Source organism: Phyllobates terribilis, unplaced genomic scaffold (assembly GCF_046119375.1).
Source record: "Phyllobates terribilis strain yellow unplaced genomic scaffold, ASM4611937v1 Scaffold_63__1_contigs__length_7903474, whole genome shotgun sequence".
Lineage (NCBI taxonomy): Eukaryota > Metazoa > Chordata > Amphibia > Anura > Dendrobatidae > Phyllobates > Phyllobates terribilis.
The window spans coordinates 7,219,020-7,244,602 of NW_027362823.1; the positions used below are offsets into that span (position 1 = coordinate 7,219,020).

A 25,583-nucleotide genomic window follows, 5' to 3' on the forward strand; every position below is an offset into this window, starting at 1 on the left:
CGTCCGAGGACATGTCCGGCACCCTCCCATCCACTTCCTTCAGCTTCAGGGCCACCGTCTGCCGCATCCATGGCTCCAGGGCTGGAGCTTCGTGGCGGGGCTTCTGGTTTCCCTTCTGCTGGCCAGTCGTGGAGGCAGAGTCCTTGGGGTCAGAATCGGCTCCTGGCTGGGCCCTCCTGGCTGTCCCCTGCTCCAGGCTCTTCTTTTCAGCCTTCCTCGCAGCGCTTGCCATGGCTTTCCTCCTGCAGTTACTTCTTGGAGCTGGATCTGGAACTCTTCCCGGAATGGGTGGAGCTATGCAGATTCTTCTCCCGTCGTGTTCTGGACAAATTCCCCGAAAGGTCTTTGTCTCGATGATTTTCTTCCTCGAAGATTCCACAGGACAGCCCGATTCTTCTCCGAGTCTTCGTCTTCTTCTGGATTCTTTAGAGCTTCTTCCTCCCACCGATATCCGCCTTCCTTCTCCGATGTCAGCTGGGCTCCGAAGCTCTTCTCCTTCCGAGTTCGATCGCTCTCGTCAAGTGTAGATCGTAGCTCTTGTGTTCTTAAAAGAACAGATACTACACTTGATCTTAGCCAAAAGGCCGAGAAGCGATAACCAGAATTGGTTTCAAACTACGGAGCCACCCAAGGATCCTGAAAAGTCCATTTGTGGAGATGAGCTCCTGGACTCCCGTTAAGAAGACATGTCAACCTCTAGATCCCTTACATGCCTGCACTTTTCGGCTTGCTGCTGCTGCAATCCACGCGTTTTAGATCTGCATAACTCCACCTCTTTAAACACAGCACCTTCACCCCCTGCTGTTCCCACCCGCCTCAACACCGTTGGAAGGGAGGAGAACCAATTAAGGCGGGGGGTGGGGTGGAACGAGCAGCTGTCTACCCTTAGCAGGAGGGCTCCTGATTACATACCTCTCCTGCTGCTGCTGCTGCTGGCTGTCCAGCAGCAGACTGAAGGTGGCTGCTGCTGTGCACAGGTATATAAAGGCTCAGAGCCTATTATGACACGCGCAGCCAGCGTTCCATTGCCACATTCCATCTACTGCAGGCAGGATACCTGGCTGGCTGAATGTCGCTGAGAAGCTCACAGAGACCGCCATAAGCAACAGTTTAACAGAATGCCACAGACTAATCAACCAAACTTTTTGGGTTGGGTTCTCTTTTATAGTCTGCAGGCATTAAATGAAAGAAGTCAGTGTTCCAGCAGAAGGAGACAACGTTTCAGAAAAGGCATTGTAGCAAACCAAAAAAGAAATTTTAAGCGCAGCAGAGTAACCAGCGCACATACCTGTTAGCTCAGGTGAGTTTAAAAGGCTGCTGTTGATAACAAGGGCATTTGCTAAATAGATGGTGTGTGTGCAACAATATACTGAAAGGTCAATTATATTGTGCAGCTTATCTCACCACCTGTAGTTATTTAGGTGAAAGCTCCAAAATGCTTGCCTAATATGTCTGTTTATCCAAAAGGAAGTAAAAAGGGAGAGCTAGAAAGACAGCATTGCATCACATTACATGGCAATGCAATGCACAGTTGCTGAAGTTGAACCAAAATGAGCTTGTAATCTGGCTTCTGCAACTTTGAACATGAAAAATCCAATGAGGAGAAGAAAAGCAAAGCCAAAGAGTCCATCCCAAAATCCGACAAACAAGCAAAATGAACAAAAAACATTGAATTCAATTCTTTCTGATTTTAGAAACTGCATTAAAGAAGGGGTGCACCGGTCCTGGAGATACTGCAATACCAGGTCAATGCGTGGAGTGGACAGAGCAAGCTCTTTTTCCATCTCCCTGTTCTAAAAATCCATTTAATATATGGTCCCCAGATAGGGGACGTATCAGATATTAAACTGATAAGAACAGATACTACACTTGATCTTAGCCAAAAGGCCGAGAAGCGATAACCAGAATTGGTTTCAAACTACGGAGCCACCCAAGGATCCTGAAAAGTCCATTTGTGGAGATGAGCTCCTGGACTCCCGTTAAGAAGACATGTTGTCAACCTCTAGATCCCTTACATGCCTGCACTTTTCGGCTTGCTGCTGCTGCAATCCACGCGTTTTAGATCTGCATAACTCCACCTCTTTAAACACAGCACCTTCACCCCGTGCTGTTCCCACCCGCCTCAACACCGTTGGAAGGGAGGAGAACCAATTAAGGTGGGGGGTGGGGTGGAACGAGCAGCTGTCTACCCTTAGCAGGAGGGCTCCTGATTACATACCTCTCCTGCTGCTGCTGCTGCTGGCTGTCCAGCAGCAGACTGAAGGTGGCTGCTGCTGTGCACAGGTATATAAAGGCTCAGAGCCTATTATGACACGCGCAGCCAGCGTTCCATTGCCACATTCCATCTACTGCAGGCAGGATACCTGGCTGGCTGAATGTCGCTGAGAAGCTCACAGAGACCGCCATAAGCAACAGTTTAACAGAATGCCACAGACTAATCAACCAAACTTTTTGGGTTGGGTTCTCTTTTATAGTCTGCAGGCATTAAATGAAAGAAGTCAGTGTTCCAGCAGAAGGAGACAACGTTTCAGAAAAGGCATTGTAGCAAACCAAAAAAGAAATTTTAAGCGCAGCAGAGTAACCAGCGCACATACCTGTTAGCTCAGGTGAGTTTAAAAGGCTGCTGTTGATAACAAGGGCATTTGCTAAATAGATGGTGTGTGTGCAACAATATACTGAAAGGTCAATTATATTGTGCAGCTTATCTCACCACCTGTAGTTATTTAGGTGAAAGCTCCAAAATGCTTGCCTAATATGTCTGTTTATCCAAAAGGAAGTAAAAAGGGAGAGCTAGAAAGATAGCATTGCATCACATTACATGGCAATGCAATGCACAGTTGCTGAAGTTGAACCAAAATGAGCTTGTAATCTGGCTTCTGCAACTTTGAACATGAAAAATCCAATGAGGAGAAGAAAAGCAAAGCCAAAGAGTCCATCCCAAAATCCGACAAACAAGCAAAATGAACAAAAAACATTGAATTCAATTCTTTCTGATTTTAGAAACTGCATTAAAGAAGGGGTGCACCGGTCCTGGAGATACTGCAATACCAGGTCAATGCGTGGAGTGGACAGAGCAAGCTCTTTTTCCATCTCCCTGTTCTAAAAATCCATTTAATATATGGTCCCCAGATAGGGGACGTATCAGATATTAAACTGATAAGAACAGATACTACACTTGATCTTAGCCAAAAGGCCGAGAAGCGATAACCAGAATTTTTTTCAAACTACGGAGCCACCCAAGGATCCTGAAAAGTCCATTTGTGGAGATGAGCTCCTGGACTCCCGTTAAGAAGACATGTTGTCAACCTCTAGATCCCTTACATGCCTGCACTTTTCGGCTTGCTGCTGCTGCAATCCACGCGTTTTAGATCTGCATAACTCCACCTCTTTAAACACAGCACCTTCACCCCCTGCTGTTCCCACCCACCTCAACACCGTTGGAAGGGAGGAGAACCAATTAAGGCGGGGGGTGGGGTGGAACGAGCAGCTGTCTACCCTTAGCAGGAGGGCTCCTGATTACATACCTCTCCTGCTGCTGCTGCTGCTGGCTGTCCAGCAGCAGACTGAAGGTGGCTGCTGCTGTGCACAGGTATATAAAGGCTCAGAGCCTATTATGACACGCGCAGCCAGCGTTCCATTGCCACATTCCATCTACTGCAGGCAGGATACCTGGCTGGCTGAATGTCGCTGAGAAGCTCACAGAGACCGCCATAAGCAACAGTTTAACAGAATGCCACAGACTAATCAACCAAACTTTTTGGGTTGGGTTCTCTTTTATAGTCTGCAGGCATTAAATGAAAGAAGTCAGTGTTCCAGCAGAAGGAGACAACGTTTCAGAAAAGGCATTGTAGCAAACCAAAAAAGAAATTTTAAGCGCAGCAGAGTAACCAGCGCACATACCTGTTAGCTCAGGTGAGTTTAAAAGGCTGCTGTTGATAACAAGGGCATTTGCTAAATAGATGGTGTGTGTGCAACAATATACTGAAAGGTCAATTATATTGTGCAGCTTATCTCACCACCTGTAGTTATTTAGGTGAAAGCTCCAAAATGCTTGCCTAATATGTCTGTTTATCCAAAAGGAAGTAAAAAGGGAGAGCTAGAAAGATAGCATTGCATCACATTACATGGCAATGCAATGCACAGTTGCTGAAGTTGAACCAAAATGAGCTTGTAATCTGGCTTCTGCAACTTTGAACATGAAAAATCCAATGAGGAGAAGAAAAGCAAAGCCAAAGAGTCCATCCCAAAATCCGACAAACAAGCAAAATGAACAAAAAACATTGAATTCAATTCTTTCTGATTTTAGAAACTGCATTAAAGAAGGGGTGCACCGGTCCTGGAGATACTGCAATACCAGGTCAATGCGTGGAGTGGACAGAGCAAGCTCTTTTTCCATCTCCCTGTTCTAAAAATCCATTTAATATATGGTCCCCAGATAGGGGACATATCAGATATTAAACTGATAAGAACAGATCAGGTTTCAACATATTTTATTAAGTGCGTAAAAGATGGTTTACAATCAAAAACAACAACACAAACAGTACATTATTAAAACACAGAATTCCACCCATAAAAACCCCATATACGATTGGCATCCCTTCTCCCAATACATTTGACATCCCTCAAGTAATAAATATACATCTGGCTAAAAGCAATTTTAAGACAATCCTTCACAGAAATAGCATCACGTTTAAAAAGTAAAATATTGCGTGCCTTCCAAAGGGCGTCTTTAAAACAGTTAATCATACACCAACATATACAATACTGTTGAGGGGTCGGACATTTAAAAAGGCCATATAAAACATATTCATGGTTAAAATCTCTTAAACCGCAAGTCCATTTTAAAAGAATCCCAACTTTGTGCCAAAGTTCCTGTGCAAATGGGCAATTCCACATAAGGTGCAAGGTGGTTTCGTCATAAACACATGAGTCTCTGGGGCATTTTGCTCTGGCCACCAGGCCTCTCCTGTGTTGAAACTCTCTGGTGGGGAGGCACTGGTGGACCACCATCCATGCGATATCCTTATGTCCATTTGCTAAGAATTTCCCGAAGACATTCTTCCAAACTTGCTTCGACCTCTCTTCTGAGAAATTTACTATGGGGGTCACATCTTCATTCCTCCTCAGAAAAGATAAAAGCTTCTTGCGGTCTTTAAAAATGTCCATATTAAAATCACCAAGGCTATAAAATCGAACAGTCTTTTCTAAGATTGCTTGGTGTTTGGGGGGGCATAGTAAAACAGGGGAATTCAACGACAACTTAAACCATCTTTTAAAAATCATCCCACAAGTATATTTTAAAAAATAACTTAGCGCACTATTACCATTAAAATGTTTGAAACAAAAGCAGAAATAATTTAAATACAAATAAATATGTAAGTCGGGGACATCCCTTCCGCCGTTCATTTTATTCTTCCTCATTATTTCTCGCCTTAATTTTTCCATTTTGGAGTTCCATAAAAACATAAAGATCATCCTAGTCATTTTTTTAATTAAAACATCAGAGGGGGGGTACACCATAGCTATATACAGTATGAGGGGTAACAACACTGATTTTATAATTAAAATTTTCCCCTCCATTGTTAGGGACCTCAAACCCCAAAATGATATTTTCTTTGACATTTTTTCTATGACATTCTCCCAGCTTTGAGTTCCCACATTCTCCTCGTTAAAAACAACTCCAAGAATTTTTACATTGTCTCGTTTTATAGTGAGCTGCGGGAGTTGGGCGATGTCCCAGGATCCCAAAGTCAGACATTCAGATTTATTTAAATTAAGTTTAAAACCGGATGCCTGGGAAAAAAAATCAATGCGCAACACCGCCCTCCGGAGGGAAGCAGGGTCCACGCACACAACCGTCACGTCATCCATGTAGCCAAAGACTCTCACATCACTGCCACCTCCGCCTGGAACAGGAACCCCTCTAATCACTTTGTCTTTCCTTATTGCGCTCAGCAGGGGCTCCATGGCGCAGATGAACAGGATGGGCGACAAGGGGCATCCCTGCTTCACTCCGGACTCAAGGGGAACTCCATCTGTTAAAAAGCCATTAAGAGAAATTTGACTAAAACAATTTTTATATAAAATCTTAATACAATTTAAAAGCATATTAGGGATACCCATTCTTTTTAAAACTCTAAAAAGAAATCTATGAGAGACTCTATCGAAAGCTTTTTCAAAATCTAGGGCTAAAAGGGCTACATTTTGACCCCGGTCTCTGGAATACCAAATTACATCCCTTAATACGTTTAAAACCTCTGAAATACTTCTGCCTGGTACACTACAAACCTGCTCAGGCTGGATTAGTTTGGCAATGACATTCCTGAGCCGGTTTGCAACCACCTTAGCAAGTACCTTGTAATCAACGTTTAGGAGAGTTATGGGTCTCCAATTCGCTAGAGCACTGCGATCACCTTTTTTATATATCAAAGACACCACTCCTCTCCTCCACGAAAATGGCAACTGTTCACAAATAAAAACTTCTTTAAAAAGCATAAAAAGGTCCTCTTTTAAAATGTCCCAAAAAGTAAGATAAAACTCTACAGGTAGTCCATCACACCCAGGTGCTTTGCCCTTAGAGAAACTTTTAAAAACATAAAATAATTCCTCTAAAACAATATCGCGTTCTAAAAACTCCTGGTCTGTAAAATTTAACTTAAAATCGAGATCATTAAGAGCATCAGATAAAAAGGACTCATCTATACACTTTTTACTAAAAAGATGCTTATAAAAGTTAAAAGTAGCATTCAACATTCCCTGCATAGATGTTTCACCCTCTAGATTTGTGATCACTTCTCTTTTATCCATGACTTTTTTGAAGAAGAAGCGAGAGCACTTCTCCCCCTCCTCCAAGTGCTGCACTCTAGAGTTAAAAATAATCTCTTTCCCCTTTGTGTCTATGCAGTTCTGGATTTCAGTTTTTAGGCTAGCAATATCATCTCCCACCTCCACCCCTAGCTCTTTGAATTTAAAAAGTGTTTGTAGTTTGGTGTTAAGATCACTAAAACATCTTTTTTTCTCTCTAGCTTTACGTCTCCCTGCTTTTATAAAAAACATTCTGACTTTTTTTTTCAAATTTTCCCACCAGGTTACCATAGGGGCATCAGAAGGTTTTTGTCGCCGCCAGGCTTGATAGGCTTTACCAAAGTCTTGTCGAATCAGAGGGTCCTCCAGCAGGTAAGTACTTAGACGCCAGAGGCCCCTGTTGACCCTCTGTTCATCCCGGTATTCTAGGTGCACCTCCAAGCCCTTATGGTCAGAAAATATATTTGATGTTAAAACACATTTTACAGGGTTAAAATCATCTGATAGGAAAATAAAATCGATCCTGGAGGACACCCCTCTTCCGGACCACGTATAACCAGGGTCCGTCGGCAGGAGTGACCTCCACGCATCGCATAATTTAAAATCAGTTATAAAATCTTTCAATAGATGACATGACTTATCCAATTTGCGTAAAGGGTCACCCCCCGCTCGTTGTTCACTAGCACAAAGACAATTAAAATCACCCCCTACGATCAGGGGAGATGACCCAGTACAGTACAATGGCAATATCCCAAATAAATTAATTCTCTCTTGCTTATCAGGGGGAGCATAAATATTCATTACACGTAGGGTAAAACCATTAAATTTAAAATGCACTAAAACCACTCTGCCTGGTACTATTTCTGTGACAGCATTTACAGTAATATTTCTCCCACGACAGAGGAAGCCCACCCCCGCTGACTTGTTGTCATTGGAGCCAGACCAGATGGAGGGCCCCAGTCTCCAATCTGTCTTGATGTCATTATAATTTAGTGCATGTTGTAACCCGCATTCCTGTAATAAACAAATGTCAAAGTCAGCGGTTTCTAAATACTTGAATAGAGCAGCCCTACGAACTGGGCTCTTTAATGACCTCACATTCAGTGAGACAAGTCTTAATGTCGGCATTCATAGGTCAGGGTGGTGGATCTTCCATGAGGACACCTGACTCAAAGCCCTGTATGTCAAATTGCTCCAGGACATCCGGGCTAGAGGACCCAAACGACTCGATATTCTGTGAGCCGGCGGTTGCCCCCTCGTAGGTCACGGTTCCCAGCCACATTCCAGGAGACGCTGGGGCTTCGACATTCCGTCTCTTTTTCGGCGCAGACTCCACCAGGTCACTGGTACAGTCCTCCTCTTCCTCCACCTCCTCCAGCGGGAGAGACTGGTCCATCAGGATAAGATCACCAACACCGATTCCCTGATGTTCGCCACCTAGAAGCAAAGCCCCCTCATCTGGCTGGCTAATCGCCCTGGAAGATCCTGAGGCCATCGCTGCGTGGTCCCCTGTAGCCAACCGCACAGGGGCACCACCCTCCAGCCCAACAGGATCGGTATCGGGAACCATCGACACGGAGGATACCCTCCCAGAAGGAGGACCCCTCCGCTCCGGTCCATGCGAGGTCCGCCCATCGTTAAGGGACTTCGATGCAGGGGCCGCCCCAGAGGGGCCTCCGGCTCCCTGCTCCATCCCAGCCTTCTCGCCCTTCGAACCGCCCTCCGACGCCGGCCCGCCAGTGAAGACCGGCGGGCGCATCGGCTCAGCTGCAGAAGATGCAGCTTCTGCGTAGGTCCTGGTCCTGGTCCTGTTGGGGCATCCTCGGAACATGTGCCCCGCCTCACCACAAAGATTGCATTTCCTCCCAACGGGACAGTCCTTCATTAAATGTCCGTAACAGCTGCAATTATTGCAGCGGTCTACTTTCCTGCCCGTGCAGGACGTTTGGGTATGACCCATTTGTCCACAGTTCCTGCAACATATCGGCATTCCAGGGTAAAATAAGTAGCCTCTGCTCTTACCGATCACAAATGTTGAGGGAGGGTGTAGCATTCCTCCCACTCCGCTTGGGTCCCTCTTTAGACGGGCCATGTACCTCCTCTTGCCGCACCAGAAGCCTACCGCGTTCTTCACAGTGCCCAGGTATCTCAGATCGTCACAATAACGGATAAGGTAGGTCGAGATGTCTGCAGCTTCCACAAAGGGGTTCGGGAAATGCACCACGATAGGGATCTCGTCATAGGCATACAAGAGACAAAAGGTTAGTCCATCCAATTCATCCAAGTAGTTTTTCTCATTTACCTTTTGTACGAGTTGGTGACAGCATCCCTGGCTCTTGAAGGTGATGGTGTAAGTCCCCTTGTACTCATTGTCCTGGAAGCAGAATATGTCTTCCCGCCGAAACTCCAGAACTCCAAGCAGAATCCTATGGCAGATGTAATACAAATTCTTCTCTGTCCTCGATCCTGCTCCAACTTCAATCCTCACGGTGTTCCGCATCCGGGCATCACCCGATGAATATGTGAGCGTTGCCGGCATCCTTCACTCAGGAACGTACCGACTCTTCTCTCTGAAAGGCGCAAGCCTTCATGGGATCCCTTCCCGTTGCTCCCGGACTAATCCTTCCTCCCAATAGCAGCAGGGGGGTTAAGTCCCTCCGAAGAGGAACGATCCCCCCAGGCCGAGAGAAAGGGTACCAAGAGCACCTCACAGGCAAGACCACACAGGTAAACCTGATAGATCGTGCCAAAAGGCCGAGAAGCGATAACCAGAATTGGTTTCAAACTACGGAGCCACCCAAGGATCCTGAAAAGTCCATTTGTGGAGATGAGCTCCTGGACTCCCGTTAAGAAGACATGTTGTCAACCTCTAGATCCCTTACATGCCTGCACTTTTCGGCTTGCTGCTGCTGCAATCCACGCGTTTTAGATCTGCATAACTCCACCTCTTTAAACACAGCACCTTCACCCCCTGCTGTTCCCACCCGCCTCAACACCGTTGGAAGGGAGGAGAACCAATTAAGGCGGGGGGTGGGGTGGAACGAGCAGCTGTCTACCCTTAGCAGGAGGGCTCCTGATTACATACCTCTCCTGCTGCTGCTGCTGCTGGCTGTCCAGCAGCAGACTGAAGGTGGCTGCTGCTGTGCACAGGTATATAAAGGCTCAGAGCCTATTATGACACGCGCAGCCAGCGTTCCATTGCCACATTCCATCTACTGCAGGCAGGATACCTGGCTGGCTGAATGTCGCTGAGAAGCTCACAGAGACCGCCATAAGCAACAGTTTAACAGAATGCCACAGACTAATCAACCAAACTTTTTGGGTTGGGTTCTCTTTTATAGTCTGCAGGCATTAAATGAAAGAAGTCAGTGTTCCAGCAGAAGGAGACAACGTTTCAGAAAAGGCATTGTAGCAAACCAAAAAAGAAATTTTAAGCGCAGCAGAGTAACCAGCGCACATACCTGTTAGCTCAGGTGAGTTTAAAAGGCTGCTGTTGATAACAAGGGCATTTGCTAAATAGATGGTGTGTGTGCAACAATATACTGAAAGGTCAATTATATTGTGCAGCTTATCTCACCACCTGTAGTTATTTAGGTGAAAGCTCCAAAATGCTTGCCTAATATGTCTGTTTATCCAAAAGGAAGTAAAAAGGGAGAGCTAGAAAGATAGCATTGCATCACATTACATGGCAATGCAATGCACAGTTGCTGAAGTTGAACCAAAATGAGCTTGTAATCTGGCTTCTGCAACTTTGAACATGAAAAATCCAATGAGGAGAAGAAAAGCAAAGCCAAAGAGTCCATCCCAAAATCCGACAAACAAGCAAAATGAACAAAAAACATTGAATTCAATTCTTTCTGATTTTAGAAACTGCATTAAAGAAGGGGTGCACCGGTCCTGGAGATACTGCAATACCAGGTCAATGCGTGGAGTGGACAGAGCAAGCTCTTTTTCCATCTCCCTGTTCTAAAAATCCATTTAATATATGGTCCCCAGATAGGGGACGTATCAGATATTAAACTGATAAGAACAGATTTTTTTTTTTTTTTTTTTTTTTTCTCCTCAGACGAGGAAATTCCACAGTCTATGAAAACCAGACAAAGGAAAATTCCATCAAAACAGCTGCGTCAAATCCAATACGCAATTTGCTGTCCCCATCATCATCGGAAATATTTATTTCATATTTCAAAACAACAATAACAAAAATCAAGAGGTACTAACAATATATCTCCACTTTTTAACTTTCCATATTCCCTCTGCATCCACTTCCCCTCTCCTCTTTTTGTCCCATAGGAAACACACATACATCTTCCCCAAAATCACCTTCACACTATCCTTTACAGCAATTTCCTTCCTTTTAAACACATACACATTCCTCACATCCCATAACACTTCCTTTATACATGCAAGCATCAACCACAAGACTCTTTCCTTCGTCCCATCACATATTCCCAAACCAAACATAAACAACTCAAAAGACAACATATTCACACCACACAATTCTTTACACAAAGGCCCCATTCTCCCAATCACATCTCTAGCATACTGGCAATTCCAAAAAACATGCAACACACTTTCCCTTCCACCACAGCCATTTCTTGGACACATTTCACTCCTCACCAAACCTCTATTCCTCTGAAACTCTCTCACAGGTAATACTCCATGTAAAGACTGCCACACAACTTCACTCTGTTTGTTGGTCATACCACTCATCCGCACTTTCTTCCAAACCTTCTGCACATCACCACCCCTAACCATATTTATTCCACATTCTACCTCTCTACATTCAATCATCCTATACACAGCCTTCTTATTCTCCAGCAATCTCACATCTGCATCACACAGTTCATACCTCACCAAAAACTTATAAACCCACACATACCATACAGGCACCTCAAAAGCAATCGGACATCGCAAATCCCTTTCTTGCCACTTTAAACGAAACAAATACGCTCCAAATAAATACCTACACATAGATGAAAACTTTCCATCCGCCCTAATCACTTTCAAAACAAACACAACGATATTCACACCAAAAAACACGTCCAAATTCGGAAAACCCAAACCACCTTTTTCCACTCTTTTAACCAAAATTTCTCTCCTAGCTCTCTCCATTTTCGAGTTCCACAAAAAAACAAATAAAATTCTATTCAAGCTTCTCATACACATATATCCTGGTGGAAATACTACCGCAATATATAAAAATATTGGCAACACCACACTCTTAACAATTAAAATCTTCCCAAAAAAGGATAAACTCCTCAATTTCCAAAAATTCAACTTCTGCTCAACTTTTCCTTTCGCATCATCCCAACTTTCTTTCCCATCCAAACTCTCTGAAAACTTCACACCCAAAACTTTAATAGGTCCATTCACTACATTCACACCTACATCCCTACTTAAACTTCCGCCTCCAAAACCCTTACACTCACTCTTTTCCCAATTCACTTTAAACGCAGATGCACCACAAAAAATAGACACTAACAACTTCACCCGCCTCACCGAACATTCAGAATCACATAATACACACACGTCATCCATATAACCACTCACCTTCCATTCTTTTCCTCCACCTCCCGGCACTTGCACACCACGAATTACCTTATCTTTCCTCAGCATACACAACAATGGCTCAATTGCACAAATAAATGCTACAGGGGACAAAGGACACCCCTGTCGCACACCCGAAAACACATTCACTTTCCTACCCACATACCCATTCATTAAAACACAGCTATAAACACCCGCATACAAACTTCTCACTCGCCCAACAAAATCAGCCGGAAAACCCATTTTTAACAACACTCTGAACAAAAAACCATGCGACAACCTATCATAAGCCTTTTCAAAATCCAAACTTAACAAAAATACACTCTTCTTACGACCCATGCAATCCCATAGACAATCTCTTAACATACACACACACTCATGAATCCGCCTCCCAGGTACCGCACAACACTGCTCATCCCCAATCACACTCTCTATCACATCACGCATCCTATTAGCCATAAGTTTTGCATAGATTTTATAATCACAATTAAGTAACGTTATTGGCCTCCAATTCCTCAGACTTTTCAGTCACCTCCATGTTTCCCCACATATACTTACATACATCCACAAAGTCCGTACCAATCACACCCCACATCACACGATAAAATTCTACTGGGAGGCCATCCTCCCCCGGCGTCTTATTCAAAGCCATACTACACATAACCTTCCATACCTCATCACCAGTCACCTCACCCATCACTCTCTCTCTTTCTGCTTCACTCAACTTACTCTCTAACACACTCAAAACATCATTCTCCAAACATTCATCCCTCTGTTTCACTGCATACAGATCCTCATAAAACTTAGCCACCTCTTCACACATATCCTCTCCACTCACCTCACTTCCATCTGCTCCATACACCACGCTCATACTCTGTTTCTTTCCAAAAACTTTTTTAAAGAAAAACCGAGAACATTTCTCATCCTGCTCCATCTTATCAATCTTTGCCCTAAACACTATGCTTCTCCCTCTCTCCAACAAAAACTCACTAATCTCCTTTTTTACCTCTAAAATATCCTCCTCCACCTCAACTCCTCCTTCCCTTAACTTATACAAAACGCTCAACCGCGCGTTCAGTTTAACAAAACTCTCTCTTTTAATTGCTGCATACTTGTATCCTAAATTTTTAAAGAACATTTTTGTTTGTTTCTTCACCCAGTCCCACCACTCACAAACATTCCCAAACTCATTTTTATGCTTACACCATTCTTCATACCGCCTTTCATACTCCTTTCTCACATCTTCATTCTCTAACAGTTTAACATTTAACTTCCACAATCCTCTCCCAAACACTCCATCAACTTTTATATCCAACTCACACAACATACACACATGATCTGAAAAAAGAACGTTTTCCTGCCTATAATTAACAGAAACCATATTTTTAGAAATAAAACAATAATCCAATCTGGATTGTACCCTACCACTCTCAGAAAAGAAAGTGTTCAACAAAGGATTCATGTTACACACGCGCTGCATATCACACAACCCAAAATCATTCACTAACTCCAATAATGCTTTCCCAGACACATCCACATTCACTCTCCCCACATCACAGTTCATATCACCCACAATTACCACAGGTATTCTTCCTGGAACAAAAAGCTTAATTTTTTCAAATAAATTTTTGCGCTCATTTTTTTCAACTGGCGCATAAACATTAATAACACAAAACTTTACATTCTTGTATACAAAATTAGCAAGGATACATCTCCCCACCTCAATAACCAAATAATCACTCAAAACAACCTCCCTTCCTTTAACCAAAATACCCACACCATCATTCTTATTACATGCACTCCCCGACCACACAGACGCTCCATAAGACCATTCATCCCCTTTCACACCATCCACTACCCCACATTCTTGTAAACAAAAAATAGATGCATTTTGCATAGCTAAAAACTCAAAAATAGCAGCTCTTCTTACTTTACTTTTAAACACTCTTACGTTTTGGGACACTATGGTAAATCCCATAATACTTCTACTCCTTCACCAATTACACAAAGAAATAGCCTTTGGCCTAAACCAAAGCTCACAAGAGGACAAAAAGAAAAAACATTTACAATATTATATGGTGACACTATCCAGCACCACCACTATCCTCCTCCGCCATCAGAACAGAACAGCTGGTTTCCGACCCGCTGGCTTCACCAGCCACACTCCTCATTCTGGCAGTTCTGATCTTCCTCTGAGGCTCACTAAAATCTGCATCATCACTGCCCCCACCATCCTCCCTACGACTCTTCTTTGCACCCCTATCATCCTCCGAAGAAAAATCTTCAATGTTTTCAGGACCCGAAGGGTGTTCAGGACTGTCGGGTTCCGAGATTTGCACTTCACATCCTGTTGCGTCCATTGCCTCTCCAAAAGTCATCATCTCAGGCAGCTCTGCTTCCACCACTTTCCTAGATATTCTCGCAGACACTGCCTTTTTCTCCACCTTTGCCACTTCCCTCCAGAACTCCTTTTCTTCCCTCCGCTTCTTCCTCATTTCTTCAGCAGAAGAAGAACATGGTCTCAGGGACACCTCCTCTGGCGCCGTAGAGGGAGAGGCTCTACCAGTTTCCCGCCTCCTTCCCTCTCTCTCCTCCCTCTCCAATCTTTCCAGCACTTTCAGTGCGCTTGCCATCTGCCTCCTCTCCAGCTCCTCCTCCTTCTGTTCTTTATCAGAACGTCTAGGTGCACTCATAGGACAGTCCTTATACATGTGATCACTACTCCCACAGACATCACAGGACTTGGCCTCTGGACACTGGTTGGCCATATGCCCCTCCTTTCTGCAATTTCGGCAACACTGCCCTTTAAGGCATGTTACCATGGTATGTCCGAAAGAAAAGCATCTACGGCAAAACATGGGCTGGCCTGGGTAAAAGAGGAAACCTCTATGGCCTGCAACGGAAAAATTTGATGGAGGGTGTCTAAAGCCCCCCACACTGTCAGGATCCCTTTTCAATTTCACACGGAATTTATACTGACAGTTAAAGATTCCTAGACAATTGACTTGCTTCACTCCCTTCCGCACATATTCACAGTAGCGAGAGAGGAAGCACTCCAGCAGCTCAGGGTCTGTAAAAGGGTTATAGACAGTCACAGTCACCTCCTTTTCTTGCAGACCAAACAAAGGTTCCCATCTAACTCCTTCCAAGCAGGGGTCACTAGAGTGACCACGGAGCCATTCAAAGACATTAAGGCAAACATCCTGGTCCATAAAGGTAACGTCATAATTACCTTCACGTGAAAATTCGTTGACACTGAAGATCTCAGAACGTCTTGCTCCAGCTTTGCCTTCAACGATGTCTTGGACAATGAAAACCACGTTGTTCTTGTTCTGGTCAGATGGATCCACGGAAAAATGGATGGTGTTCTTCACAAAAGACATCTTGGATTCTGTCGGTATGGAATACCACAGGAAAAAGCAGAAAATCCGCCACAAAAGGGTCCGGATTCCTCCAGGAGACTCGCACCAATCAAGGTACAGTCATACGATCTTAGCCAAAAGGCCGAGAAGCGATAACCAGAATTGGTTTCAAACTACGGAGCCACCCAAGGATCCTGAAAAGTCCATTTGTGGAGATGAGCTCCTGGACTCCCGTTAAGAAGACATGTTGTCAACCTCTAGATCCCTTACATGCCTGCACTTTTCGGCTTGCTGCTGCTGCAATCCACGCGTTTTAGATCTGCATAACTCCACCTCTTTAAACACAGCACCTTCACCCCCTGCTGTTCCCACCCGCCTCAACACCGTTGGAAGGGAGGAGAACCAATTAAGGCGGGGGGTGGGGTGGAACGAGCAGCTGTCTACCCTTAGCAGGAGGGCTCCTGATTACATACCTCTCCTGCTGCTGCTGCTGCTGGCTGTCCAGCAGCAGACTGAAGGTGGCTGCTGCTGTGCACAGGTATATAAAGGCTCAGAGCCTATTATGACACGCGCAGCCAGCGTTCCATTGCCACATTCCATATACTGCAGGCAGGATACCTGGCTGGCTGAATGTCGCTGAGAAGCTCACAGAGACCGCCATAAGCAACAGTTTAACAGAATGCCACAGACTAATCAACCAAACTTTTTGGGTTGGGTTCTCTTTTATAGTCTGCAGGCATTAAATGAAAGAAGTCAGTGTTCCAGCAGAGGGAGACAACGTTTCAGAAAAGGCATTGTAGCAAACCAAAAAATAAATTTTAAGCGCAGCAGAGTAACCAGCGCACATACCTGTTAGCTCAGGTGAGTTTAAAAGGCTGCTGTTGATAACAAGGGCATTTGCTAAATAGATGGTGTGTGTGCAACAATATACTGAAAGGTCAATTATATTGTGCAGCTTATCTCACCACCTGTAGTTATTTAGGTGAAAGCTCCAAAATGCTTGCCTAATATGTCTGTTTATCCAAAAGGAAGTAAAAAGGGAGAGCTAGAAAGATAGCATTGCATCACATTACATGGCAATGCAATGCACAGTTGCTGAAGTTGAACCAAAATGAGCTTGTAATCTGGCTTCTGCAACTTTGAACATGAAAAATCCAATGAGGAGAAGAAAAGCAAAGCCAAAGAGTCCATCCCAAAATCCGACAAACAAGCAAAATGAACAAAAAACATTGAATTCAATTCTTTCTGATTTTAGAAACTGCATTAAAGAAGGGGTGCACCGGTCCTGGAGATACTGCAATACCAGGTCAATGCGTGGAGTGGACAGAGCAAGCTCTTTTTCCATCTCCCTGTTCTAAAAATCCATTTAATATATGGTCCCCAGATAGGGGACGTATCAGATATTAAACTGATAAGAACAGATACTACACTTGATCTTAGCCAAAAGGCCGAGAAGCGATAACCAGAATTGGTTTCAAACTACGGAGCCACCCAAGGATCCTGAAAAGTCCGTTTGTGGAGATGAGCTCCTGGACTCCCGTTAAGAAGACATGTTGTCAACCTCTAGATCCCTTACATGCCTGCACTTTTCGGCTTGCTGCTGCTGCAATCCACGCGTTTTAGATCTGCATAACTCCACCTCTTTAAGCACAGCACCTTCACCCCCTGCTGTTCCCACCCGCCTCAACACCGTTGGAAGGGAGGAGAACCAATTAAGGCGGGGGGTGGGGTGGAACGAGCAGCTGTCTACCCTTAGCAGGAGGGCTCCTGATTACATACCTCTCCTGCTGCTGCTGCTGCTGGCTGTCCAGCAGCAGACTGAAGGTGGCTGCTGCTGTGCACAGGTATATAAAGGCTCAGAGCCTATTATGACACGCGCAGCCAGCGTTCCATTGCCACATTCCATCTACTGCAGGCAGGATACCTGGCTGGCTGAATGTCGCTGAGAAGCTCACAGAGACCGCCATAAGCAACAGTTTAACAGAATGCCACAGACTAATCAACCAAACTTTTTGGGTTGTGTTCTCTTTTATAGTCTGCAGGCATTAAATGAAAGAAGTCAGTGTTCCAGCAGAGGGAGACAACGTTTCAGAAAAGGCATTGTAGCAAACCAAAAAAGAAATTTTAAGCGCAGCAGAGTAACCAGCGCACATACCTGTTAGCTCAGGTGAGTTTAAAAGGCTGCTGTTGATAACAAGGGCATTTGCTAAATAGATGGTGTGTGTGCAACAATATACTGAAAGGTCAATTATATTGTGCAGCTTATCTCACCACCTGTAGTTATTTAGGTGAAAGCTCCAAAATGCTTGCCTAATATGTCTGTTTATCCAAAAGGAAGTAAAAAGGGAGAGCTAGAAAGATAGCATTGCATCACATTACATGGCAATGCAATGCACAGTTGCTGAAGTTGAACCAAAATGAGCTTGTAATCTGGCTTCTGCAACTTTGAACATGAAAAATCCAATGAGGAGAAGAAAAGCAAAGCCAAAGAGTCCATCCCAAAATCCGACAAACAAGCAAAATGAACAAAAAACATTGAATTCAATTCTTTCTGATTTTAGAAACTGCATTAAAGAAGGGGTGCACCGGTCCTGGAGATACTGCAATACCAGGTCAATGCGTGGAGTGGACAGAGCAAGCTCTTTTTCCATCTCCCTGTTCTAAAAATCCATTTAATATATGGTCCCCAGATAGGGGACGTATCAGATATTAAACTGATAAGAACAGATTTTTTTTTGATTGAAGCTGCATCCAAGGCACTGAAAAATGTGACCGAAGTCACACCAAAACAGCGCACGAGGCGAGGATTCATGTGGACCCTTCCCGGAGGAGAGGGTCCCCAATAAACCATCCCCATCCCTCCGAGCCAGAAGGCCACAGCGAGGGTCACGGATCTCCGATGCTCTCCCTAGCCGAAGCCGGAGAAGAGCCATTTTCGTGCTCCCAGCTTCCATCTAGGCTGCCACCCTAGTGGAGCTGGAGCCTGTGTTGGTTTCTCAGCCCAAAGCTGACCGGACCTCCGACCGGGTTTATAAAAATTCCCCTTCCTAGCCCGGAGGCCAGGAATAGGGGGGGTTGCTCAGAAAGTATGATTGGCAAAGGTGCGGCGTGCTACGAAGCCAAGTCTTTCTGGGGTTCCCAGTCCCAGTAAGCCTGGACTCCCACCAGGGCGCCTACTCCTGGGGCACATTGCTCCAAAGCCCTCACACTTACACAGACTAGTGACTTCGATCCTGGAGGGCCATGTTTTCCATCAGATAACTCTATGAGCCACCTGGCGTACTAACAAGTGCACCAAACCAGTGTGTAATATGCATCAATTTACTAGGGCAGCCCAAGGACAAAACTGCCTTTTCAAATGATACTACACTTGATCTTAGCCAAAAGGCCGAGAAGCGATAAGAACAGATACTACACTTGATCTTAGCCAAAAGGCCGAGAAGCGATAACCAGAATTGGTTTCAAACTACGGAGCCACCCAAGGATCCTGAAAAGTCCATTTGTGGAGATGAGCTCCTGGACTCCCGTTAAGAAGACATGTTGTCAACCTCTAGATCCCTTACATGCCTGCACTTTTCGGCTTGCTGCTGCTGCAATCCACGCGTTTTAGATCTGCATAACTCCACCTCTTTAAACACAGCACCTTCACCCCCTGCTGTTCCCACCTGCCTCAACACCGTTGGAAGGGAGGAGAACCAATTAAGGCGGGGGGTGGGGTGGAACGAGCAGCTGTCTACCCTTAGCAGGAGGGCTCCTGATTACATACCTCTCCTGCTGCTGCTGCTGCTGGCTGTCCAGCAGCAGACTGAAGGTGGCTGCTGCTGTGCACAGGTATATAAAGGCTCAGAGCCTATTATGACACGCGCAGCCAGCGTTCCATTGCCACATTCCATCTACTGCAGGCAGGATACCTGGCTGGCTGAATGTCGCTGAGAAGCTCACAGAGACCGCCATAAGCAACAGTTTAACAGAATGCCACAGACTAATCAACCAAACTTTTTGGGTTGGGTTCTCTTTTATAGTCTGCAGGCATTAAATGAAAGAAGTCAGTGTTCCAGCAGAGGGAGACAACGTTTCAGAAAAGGCATTGTAGCAAACCAAAAAAGAAATTTTAAGCGCAGCAGAGTAACCAGCGCACATACCTGTTAGCTCAGGTGAGTTTAAAAGGCTGCTGTTGATAACAAGGGCATTTGCTAAATAGATGGTGTGTGTGCAACAATATACTGAAAGGTCAATTATATTGTGCAGCTTATCTCACCACCTGTAGTTATTTAGGTGAAAGCTCCAAAATGCTTGCCTAATATGTCTGTTTATCCAAAAGGAAGTAAAAAGGGAGAGCTAGAAAGATAGCATTGCATCACATTACATGGCAATGCAATGCACAGTTGCTGAAGTTGAACCAAAATGAGCTTGTAATCTGGCTTCTGCAACTTTGAACATGAAAAATCCAATGAGGAGAAGAAAAGCAAAGCCAAAGAGTCCATCCCAAAATCCGACAAACAAGCAAAATGAACAAAAAACATTGAATTCAATTCTTTCTGATTTTAGAAACTGCATTAAAGAAGGGGTGCACCGGTCCTGGAGATACTGCAATACCAGGTCAATGCGTGGAGTGGACAGAGCAAGCTCTTTTTCCATCTCCCTGTTCTAAAAATCCATTTAATATATGGTCCCCAGATAGGGGACGTATCAGATATTAAACTGATAAGAACAGATTTTTTTTTTTTTTTTTTTTTAAACCATTCAGTTTAGTTTTTTAGCAAACAGTATGAATTTCTCCAAAATTTGCTACTTAAAACTTCTCATCATCATGGTTCTATTTATTTAGCAGTAGTATAAGACGAAATATAATCACAAGGGAACATCCTTTACGTAACACAAATGCAGAAACTTCAAGGAATCACAAAGAAAAAAATCACTGGTATTTGATAAGGTAATGCCACTTTTTAAATTTCCAAATCCCTTCGGCATCTGTGCCACCACCGCCTCTGCTGTCCAACTTATATATCAGGTATAGTCTTGAAAGAATAAGTCTAACACATTCATTCACTGATAAAGATTTCCTCTTGAAAAGTCCAAGGTTCCTTGCATCCCACAAACTCTCCATCACACAAGCCATTATCAACCATAAAATTCTATCTTTAGACCGACTACACGCACCAATTCCAAACATCGCCACACGCCAATCCACAAAATTCACGCCTGCTAAACCCTTACACAATCCACCTACACACTTCCACACACTGTACGCGTACTCACAATCCCACATAACATGCCTGACAGTCTCACAACCACCACATCCCACTCTCGGACACACATCTGTTCTTATCAACTCTCTTTTCTTCTGCATTTCTCTCACAGGTAAAATATTATGTAAAGTCATCCACACCACATCCTTCTGTTTGTTTGACATCCCATACGTATCTAACTTCTTCCATGCATCTGAAACCTCATTCTCTCTCAGCCCAACAATATTACACTCTACCTCATTTGCACTCATTCTTTTCACCACATTCTTGGTCATTCTAAAATCATTCATTCCCACACTCAACAAATCATGCTTTCTCACAAATTTCTCAATCACCTCATACCAAACAGGACACTTAAAGGCCACAGGCACACTCGCATCTCTCTTCCTCCAGCATAACCCATACAACATCCATCCAGCAGAATAATTAGCCATAAAAGCACCTTTATTGCCTTTACCCAGCAAAATAACCACAGTCTTAATATAATTAAGGCCTAAAAAAACTTCAATATTGGGAAAGGCCAGCCCACCATGCTGACAAGCCTTAAAAAGGCTCTCCCGCTTCAACTTCTCCATCTTACTACACCACAGGAATGTGAATACCAACTTCTCTATTCTCTTAATTTTCCTGTAAGGAGAAGGAAAAACAGTCGCCACATAAAGCAGGATAGGGAGAATCACTGCTTTGATAATTAACACCTTACCACGCAGAGTCAATTCTCTCATTCGCCAAAAATTCAATTTACGTTCAACCCGCATACCACACTCTTCCCAACTTTCATTCCCTTTTAAGTCATCATTAAATAATACGCCCAAAATCTTGATTGCACCCTCTTCACACTTTACACCATCCATACGAATACTACTATCTCCAAAACATTTAAAACTACATTTATTCCAATTTACCCTAAAACCAGACGCACCAGCAAAAAAATCCAAAAGCAATTTAATTCTACTCAAAGAAGCCATACTTTCACTCACAACCACAACATCATCCATATAACCTAACACTTTCACATGCTTACCACCACTAACAGGCACCAACAAACCTCTCATCATTTTATCCCGTCTAATCAAACATAACAATGGTTCTATTACACATACAAATAAGACGGGGGACATAGGACACCCCTGCCTTACCCCTGACCTAATCTTCACTTTGTCACACAGCCACCCATTAACCAAGAACTCACTTGACACACAATCATACAATGATTTTACACAATTCACAAATTCTCTAGGAAACCCCATTCTTTCCAGTACTTTAAACAAAAACACATGCGAAACCCTGTCAAACGCCTTCTCAAAATCAATAGCTAAAGTCATACATTTCTGCTTTCTATCCTTGCAATCCCCAATCATATCTCTCAACAATAACAAGTTATCACTCATACTTCTTCCAGGCACTGCACATACTTGGTCCTCCTCCACAACACTACCAATCACTTCACGCATACGATTTGCCAGTAACTTACTGTAGACCTTATAATCCGAATTCAGCAGTGTTATTGGTCTCCAGTTTTCCAAACGTTTCCTCTCACCCTTTTTATACACAAGCACAACCACTCCTTCTTTCATTGATTCACACAACCTACCATTCACCCACATATACTTACATACCTCAGTCAAATCTGTTCCCAAAACTTCCCATGCTTTCACATACAACTCTACAGGTATACCATCTTTTCCAGGAGTCTTACTCTTTTTAGCACTCCACACCACATTCTTCACTTCATCCAGAACTACATCCTCACACAACAGATCACGCTCCTCAGAATCAAGTTTTTTCTCCACACCATTCAGAACATATGACACAAGCCCAGAGTCAATCCATTTCTCATCATACAACTTGCTATAAAACCTATTCACTTCTTTCAGCACATCCTCACCCATACAGTTGGTTCCACTTTCATTCACAACTTCATTCATATCAGTCTTCCTACCATTCATTTTTTTAAAAAAGAACCTCGTACACTTCTCATTTTTCTCCAGGTGCTCAATTTTAGTACGATATATAATTTCCTTTCCTTTCTCATCCAACACACGCTTCAATTCATTCTTAGCCTCAGTAAGTTGATCAGACATCTCCAAACCACTTGCAACACACTTTCTCAACCAGTCAATCCGTCTATTAAGGTCATTAAACCTATTCCTATATCTGGCAGCTTTTCTATAGCCCCACTTTTTGAAGAAAGTTTTAAATTGCACTTTCACCCAGTCCCACCAGTCAAGAACACACACAAAATCCTTCTTACGCATTCTCCATCTTTCATACTTTACATTAAACTCATTCATCACCTCATCATCCTCTAACAGCCTTGCATTCAACTTCCATACCCCACCGCCATACACTTGGTCACCATTCGCACAAAACACGCCTCTCAAACATTCATGGTCCGAAAAAGGTACCTTTTGTTGAGAAAAATCCAAACATACCATATTTTTAGAAAATAACATTAAATCAATTCTGGAATGAATCTCACCACGGTCAGCATGGTATGTCGGCGGTGGTGGCATGCCAAGAACAACAACTGCTGCATCTAAAAAGGAAAAATCACAAATTAAATGGGACAATTTCTTTCCTGTTATGTCACACTTTCCTTCTGTGACACAATTAACGTCCCCAACAAAAATAGTGGGAGATTTCCCTGGAAGAAAAAAACTTAATTTTTCAAGAAGAGCAAGCCGCTCTTCCTTCCCTGTAGGGCAATATAAATTAATAATTCTGACCCGCCACCCTCTATAACTCAAAAATGCAATTAAACATCGGCCCACCTCCACCACAATATAACTATCAATAGAAATTTCTTTATTCCCAACTAATATCCCCACCCCATCATTTTTATTATGATTAGACCCTGACCAGATATGCTGTCCGTAAGGCCAGTCTTTGTCACAAGGAGCATCCTGAATCCCACACTCCTGAAGGCAAAAAACATCAGCACCTAAATGTTTCAGGTAGTCCAGAACAGTTGTTCTTCTGATTTTAGATCTGATCTGCCTTACATTTAGGGACACTACATCCCAACCAGATTGGCAAGACATTAATTAATGAAAAGAAATACATGACTCAATGTTGATCACACCATACTCATCCATTATCATCAGACTGGGAAAGCACCCCAAAGGTGTTGATGCTCTCAGGGATGCCAAGGTAAGGAGCATCAGGGGAGAAGACATCCTGCGGGTAAATGCGGTCACTTGCAGGACTGTCGCACCCTCCGCTGGCAGGTGAGTACTCTCGTCTGGGTTTTTTATTGGCCAGTTCAGGAGTATCATCATCATCAAAAGACCTCCCAGAAGTAAAGTCTCCTTGGCCACCATCCCTGGCCACCTCTTCGTCTGTAGCACCCCAGGACAATGCAGGGGTTCGAGCTAGAGACACATCCATGTCACCCTCACCACATATTTCGGACTGATGAGGGAGGTCCACATCCAACTCGGAGATCTCCATACCTGGCCCAGCAGGGGCCGGAGGGTCCAACAGGTTCTGGGCCTCACCCACCAGATCTTCAACCTCAGGGGGCTCCGTCTCCTCATTGATCTCTGCAGTAGTCACCTGTGGGGTAACAGCAGGGACAGTAGGCTTACCTTTGGTCACTTCGGAGAAGGACCTAGGCTTGACTTTAGCCTTACAATCCCGAATCACATGTCCTTCCTCCCCGCAGGCATCACATACCACCGGGTTGGAACAATCCTTCGCCAGATGACCGTACTTATTGCACTTTCTACAGTTTGGCAATTGCTTGCAGAAATCCTGGATATGCCCGAACATGTTGCATCTCCTGCAGAACAATGGCGCCTCGGGAAAAAACAGATATCCAGAGTCTCTTCCAATTGTAAAGTTCAGGGGAGGATAGTGAATACCTCCAGGACCATGAGGGTCTATCCCAAACCTCACAAAGTATTTATACTTCCCAGTCCACAGCCCTTCTCCATTTAAGATTTTATGGGAGAATTGCACAAAAATGCAGTGTCTTCTCAGGAATGCAGTGATATCATCCCGGGAGATAAAGGGGTTGTGCATGAATACTACCACCGGGATATCCCCCTTAGAGTAGAGTACAGTGAAGATAAGTCCATCCAGCTGAGGGTGCTCTGAAAGGACTTGAAGAGTTTTGAAAAGGTTTTGGCAAGCCGCCATAGAAGAAAGCACCAAGACGTACCTATGCTCCCTTCTGAACTCCTGCAAACAGATGATCTCCGACTTCTGGATCTTCAGGATTTCATAGAAAATGGCGTTGACCAGGTATGACAACGAGAAATGGTCCTTCTTCTCCTCAGAGACCTCGATACGGAAAGCATTCTTGACCCGGGGATCCCCGGTCCCAGCAAAGCGAAGCTTGACACCCATGGTCGCTTCAGGAATCGCCTTCTCGTTTCCTCCTCACTCTCCCCCTATAGCAGCATCCAGCTTAAGCCACCGAAGTGGCGATGCTGGAAGGCCGAGGGCTAGTACACAAGGAACCTCTTGTCCAAACACTAGGTCTGAGCCAAAAGGCCGAGAAGCGATAACCAGAATTGGTTTCAAACTACGGAGCCACCCAAGGATCCTGAAAAGTCCATTTGTGGAGATGAGCTCCTGGACTCCCGTTAAGAAGACATGTTGTCAACCTCTA

At 44.2% G+C, this 25,583-nt stretch overlaps 6 non-coding genes and 3 pseudogenes across 6 annotated transcripts; all 9 read right to left on the reverse strand.

Annotated features, from left to right (window-relative positions):
• Positions 1-518: 518 nt before the first annotated feature.
• LOC141192608 (U2 spliceosomal RNA) lies at positions 519-596 on the reverse strand (annotated as a pseudogene).
• A 1,112-nt stretch (positions 597-1,708) lies between these two features.
• Positions 1,709-1,899, reverse strand: LOC141192757 (U2 spliceosomal RNA). The gene has a single exon (XR_012266064.1). It is a non-coding gene; the product is annotated as a U2 spliceosomal RNA (small nuclear RNA).
• Positions 1,900-3,014: 1,115 nt separating this feature from the next.
• On the reverse strand, positions 3,015-3,205 carry LOC141192758 (U2 spliceosomal RNA). The gene has a single exon (XR_012266065.1). It is a non-coding gene; the product is annotated as a U2 spliceosomal RNA (small nuclear RNA).
• Positions 3,206-4,320: 1,115 nt separating this feature from the next.
• On the reverse strand, positions 4,321-4,510 carry LOC141192526 (U2 spliceosomal RNA). The gene has a single exon (XR_012265906.1). It is a non-coding gene; the product is annotated as a U2 spliceosomal RNA (small nuclear RNA).
• Positions 4,511-10,685: 6,175 nt separating this feature from the next.
• On the reverse strand, positions 10,686-10,880 carry LOC141192558 (U2 spliceosomal RNA). The gene has a single exon (XR_012265930.1). It is a non-coding gene; the product is annotated as a U2 spliceosomal RNA (small nuclear RNA).
• Positions 10,881-16,985: 6,105 nt separating this feature from the next.
• Positions 16,986-17,176, reverse strand: LOC141192759 (U2 spliceosomal RNA). Its single transcript, XR_012266066.1, has one exon. It is a non-coding gene; the product is annotated as a U2 spliceosomal RNA (small nuclear RNA).
• Positions 17,177-18,291: 1,115 nt separating this feature from the next.
• Positions 18,292-18,476, reverse strand: LOC141193140 (U2 spliceosomal RNA). Its single transcript, XR_012266435.1, has one exon. It is a non-coding gene; the product is annotated as a U2 spliceosomal RNA (small nuclear RNA).
• A 524-nt stretch (positions 18,477-19,000) lies between these two features.
• On the reverse strand, positions 19,001-19,163 carry LOC141192603 (U2 spliceosomal RNA; annotated as a pseudogene).
• A 1,115-nt stretch (positions 19,164-20,278) lies between these two features.
• Positions 20,279-20,486, reverse strand: LOC141192539 (U2 spliceosomal RNA; annotated as a pseudogene).
• Positions 20,487-25,583: the final 5,097 nt, after the last annotated feature.